At 46.1% G+C, this 4,779-nt stretch overlaps 1 protein-coding gene across 4 annotated transcripts in view; it reads left to right on the forward strand.

The window, feature by feature from the left end:
• The window catches only part of APBA2 (amyloid beta precursor protein binding family A member 2), a 179,199-nt gene that overhangs the window by 108,980 nt on the left and 65,440 nt on the right, over window positions 1-4,779 (forward strand). The window contains exon 1 of one of the 4 annotated variants that reach the window (XM_019625159.1): window positions 2,683-2,768. The exons of the other annotated variants lie outside the window; for them this stretch is intronic. The gene's annotated coding sequence lies outside the window, so the exon portion shown is untranslated. Of the gene's footprint in view, window positions 1-2,682; window positions 2,769-4,779 lie in introns of those variants that run through there. 4 annotated transcript variants of the gene reach the window in all.

Below are 4,779 nucleotides of genomic sequence, written 5' to 3' on the forward strand. Positions count from 1 at the left end.
GTGGAGAGTGGGACCCGGGAGGGGCCGTCTGGAGGCAGATGGAGCAGGACCTGTGAGGGACGCTCTGATGGAGGCCAGAGAGTTTGGCCTGTGGTCTCTGGTGAGGGCAGCCTCCCCTGTCGCAGCCGCTGGGAGAGCAGTGGTGTCCAGAGGTGGCAGACTGCGGTGTTTCGGTATCAGTGTATCTGCATCCGCCACAGGAGGAAGCGGCGGTTTCAGAGGGAGGGAGGGCCGGGAAGCACATTGTCGTCTTGGGGACTGGGGTGCTGGTGAACAGGCTGGTATCCGTCTGCTGAGCTGGTTCTCGCTTCCTCATGTGTAACCCCGACCCTTGCTATTTTTTCTTTCAATGAAATTTTTATTGGGGAACAGAGTGGTTTTTCCAGGACCCATCAGCTCCAAGTCCATTTGCCGTTTTCAGTCTAGTTGCAGGGAGCGCAGCCCACCATCCCATGCAGGAGTCAAACCAGCAACCTTCTTGTTAAGACCACGTGCTCTAACCAACTGAGCCACCCGGCTGCCCCACCCTCGCCTTTTGAATCCCTTCAGATTTCTCTCGTTCTTGCTGCCGCAGGAGTCTTGGCTGCTCTCTAGCACCCTTCTGCACACCCTCTTTCTTCCTTGATGACAAGACCGCAACACTATGGCCGCCTGGCCCCAGAGGTGTCTGTGTGGGTAGGGCTGCCTCTCCCAATCCACCCTACCTACTCACCCCTGCTTGCTCGAGGCTCCTTCTGTTCTGGAATCTGCCTTGTTAGAACCACCTTGCAGCTGTGCCCACTTTCCCCATTTGGGGCGGTGGATTCATCCTTCAGACTCACTCTACCTGCCTTCCGGTCCAGTGAGGTGTAATGTTTCTGTTCCACTAAGGTCACCTCTTTTTTAAAAAAAATTTTATTGGGGAACAGTGTGTTTTTCCAGCACCCATCAGCTCCAAGTCAAGTAGTTGTTTCAGTCTAGTTGTGGAGGGCACAGCTCCGTGGCCCATGTGGGGATGGAACTGGCAACCTTGGTGTTGTGAGCACTGCGCTCTAACCACCTGAGCTAACTGGTTTCCCCAGGTCACCTCTGTTTTAAAAAACTAGCACAGCCATTCTTGCAGGACAGAATTAACTTATTACTGTTAGGGTAACTGATAACAGCCGCAAGTGTTTGCTGGCTAGAAGCACACAGGGTACCTTCCTGCCATCCGTTACAGCACGAGCACCAAACAGGTGTGTATGACATGGTGGGATGTTGAAAATCCCAGCTCTCGGGGACTTGATGTTGGTGCAGGGCTGACAGCATCTTTAATTGTATTTCAGGGCCAGATTCCTGGCTTGGCTCATTCTGAGATGAGGATGTGGGGGTGGGGATGGGGGCTGTTACCCTGGCTTATTGACAGCCCAGATGGAACACATCAGCTGCTATCTCCATCCAGGCCTCTTTCAAGGGAAGCTGAGACCTACCTGCATCCCCACTCTGCAAAAGTGTCATCTGACGGACAGGTGTGGCTGCAGGGGGCACTTGGCTTTTTATATATTATTTGTCTATAGTAGCCTCATGCTCAGAAATAAACAAGAAGGGAAGTAAACACCCATGTCCCATAACTCAAAGACAACCCTTGCTGATATTTTAACATATTTCCTCACACTTAAGTTTATATATGTATTTGGTCATGAATAAATTATAACTGCATTTTACATGCTGAGCTGTTCGTAAACGGTTTACTCACTGTGTAATTATCTTCTGGATGTGTCAACACTGGCCTAACAGGATCCTGTTGTTGGAGGTTTGGTGGGTGCTCAATATTTTGCCCATTTCACTGCTATTTTTCAAAGAGAAGCACGTCCCTCTGTGACCCTAAGCTAGGTTGTGGGGTCTTGTGTGACAATATCGGATATCAGCCTGGTTTTTGGAAGACTGGTGAATTCACGACCCTTCAGTGTTTCTAGTTTTCTGTGACCTTGTCATGAAATAATCAATGACTTTTGTCTGGAGTGCTGGGGTGATTATACAGCTCTACTCCAGGACTGTTCAACCCATACTGTGTGTAGCCAAAGCAGCGAAATTATATTGAAAAGGAACAAAAGAGTATTATCTTTACAACATGGGGGATTAAACTGGGGAGCAANAAAAAAAAATGAGTGTCTGGGGTACCTCATTTATGTCTTTTAGAGCATCTTTAGTAGAAGAAATTTTCCTATATTCAAAGACAGACTGTCCCCTGCTCTCCTGGGGGTGATGACCTCAACTGTCCTGTCTGGCTGTCACCCTTGGATTTGCACTCACCAGTTAGGTTTGCTGGTGGATGGTAAGCGGGAGAGAGGCAGACGGAAATATCTTGGGACCCAGATCATGGACAGCATTGTTAGTGGAAGAGCTTATTATCATGCCGGGAAGAAGAAAAACATTTTTTAGTTGAGTAAATACATTTACAAAAAAACAGAAAAAAGATGTATCAGGCACGTGGGATAGTATGCTAATTGGATTTTTGAGGGCCCGCCCATTGTTTCAAATACTTGCTTGCTCAGTGATATTTACACCCAAGTAGCAGGCGAGGTATATGGGGGGACATGAGTGAAGGGACAGCTGATTGAAAGAACTCTGGCTTGGGGGGCAGGGACACCAGCTGTGTGACCCCGTGAAGGTCATGGCAGCTCTCAGTCTTGGCTGCACCCCTTCCCCCTTCTGTTTTCACAGAACGATTGTGATGACAAGAAGCATTTACATGCCCGAAGCTGTGTTAGCCATTTTGCACTCGTGTCTCTGACCATCAGGGTGACAAGGTACGTGTGTATCACCGCCATTATAGACGAGGCAACCTGTCAGAGTAGGCATCAGGAAACACTAGCGGCCGGTACTATGTTTCCTGGGTTCCTGGGTCCCAACTCTTCCTCCGTGGGACCTTAGATGGGTCAGGGCAGGTGTCTCACTCAGCCTTTAGCACGTCCTGTGTGATGTGGAGATGACAATGCGAGCCTCTGAATTGAAGGTAGTGTGTGTGACATGTGTTGTCGGTGGCAGTGTGCCGTTCAAATCTCTCGTCGGGTTGTTATGATTAGAGGTGAAAGACAAAGGGACCATGGAAAGCTGGGAGTAGCTGATTTGCTTTTCAGAAGGCTGTGCTGTGCACCTGCAGCCCAGGGGATTGGCTTGGTGGGAGGAGAGAGAGGGGCCCTTCTTTCTTCTGTCCTTGGGGCACCCCCGTCGATGTGCTCTTGGGTTTGGCTCTGGCCTTTGCTCTCCTGTCCCTCTCTCCTTCCCCCGTTTCTCTCTCCCTTTATTGCATCTCCCATGCCTCCTCCCGTCCTCCTTTACCCTTCGAACTGTAACAGGTTTCTCTCATCACGTTATGCTTATTAAATACATCTGATGATTAATATTTTTGTTTCTTCCCAAGAAAAGCAATCAAAATGACTGTACATTCAGACTATGAGAAGCCCATGACAGTGAGAACGAAGCAGAGCTATCGGGAGAGGCGGGTTGGGCCCCGGGGGGAACATGTCCGTGGAGTGTTTGCAGAGGGCTGCCTGGTCTGTATGTGCGTGACAAACTCTGGGACATGATGCTCTGACTCCCTGAGTGCTGCACTTCCGTGGCCATGCTAGGAAGAGAGTCAGAACACGGGCTAGTCACCAGATTCAACTCCGTTCAGTTTCTAGAAACTTCCTTTTNTTTTTTTGGCACCCTCTGTACATTAATGAGGAAAATTTTGGTAACTATGGTGTTCAAATCTTCTGTTTCATTCTGACTTTAGTCTACTTGTTATATCATTTGAGAGAAGTGTGTTAAAATATTCCACTGTAATTATAAATTTGTCTTTTCATAGTTCTTTCAATTCTCCCTTTGTAAGTTTTGAGAGCATATAATGAAATACATATACATTTAAAACTTAAATTTAGAATTCATTCCTAGCAGGTTGTCCTTTTTTCTTTTTTCCCCCCACCATGAATTCTTTCTCTTTTCCTTTAGGCATTCCACTTTTCCATCTACTTCGTCTAATTATTAATATAACTGAACCAACTTCCTTTTTTGAAACTAAATTTTTTACTGTAGAATAGGTTTAGCTTTACAGAGAAATTGAAAAGATAGTAGAAGGCATCCTCGTATACGCTATTTACACCTACTTTTCCTATTACTGACATCTTACGTGAGCATGGACCACGTGTTGCAAGTAACAAACCAGTATTAATACATTATTAGTGACTATCCGTACTTCATTCAAACCTTCTTAGTTTTTACCTAATGTCCTGTTTCTCTTTCAGTATTTCATTTAGGATACCACATTCAATTTAATCTTCATGCCTCCTTAGGGGCTTTCAGATTTCATAGCTTCTTAGACTGTCCTTGTTTCTGATGTCCTTGACAGTTGTGAGAAGCACTGTTTAGGTATCTGATAGGATATCCTTCGATGTAGGTTTGTCTGATAGTTTTCTCCTGGTTAGACAGGGATTTGGGGCTTCGGTCAGTAGACTTGATAAGGAAAAGTGCCAGTGTCATCATATCAAATCCAGGGCATGTAGTCACTATCGCTATTACCCTTGACCGCCTGAAGTTACGCTCCATCTCCAGGAGGGGGCAGTATCTAACAAGTCATTTGGAATTCTGCACGGCAGATTCACCTCTTCTTTCTCCTTTATTTATTTACTCATTCATTTATTTATATCCACATGGACTCATTTATTTTATAACACTTTATACTTGGGCCATTTATTTTGTATTTTTTACTTTGGGTTATAATCCAGTACTATATTATTTTGTTGTTCCAGTTGTCTCAACTGTCTCCCTCTTCTAATA

This window comes from Hipposideros armiger, unplaced genomic scaffold (genome assembly GCF_001890085.2).
Source record: "Hipposideros armiger isolate ML-2016 unplaced genomic scaffold, ASM189008v1 scaffold_617, whole genome shotgun sequence".
Taxonomy (NCBI): domain Eukaryota; kingdom Metazoa; phylum Chordata; class Mammalia; order Chiroptera; family Hipposideridae; genus Hipposideros; species Hipposideros armiger.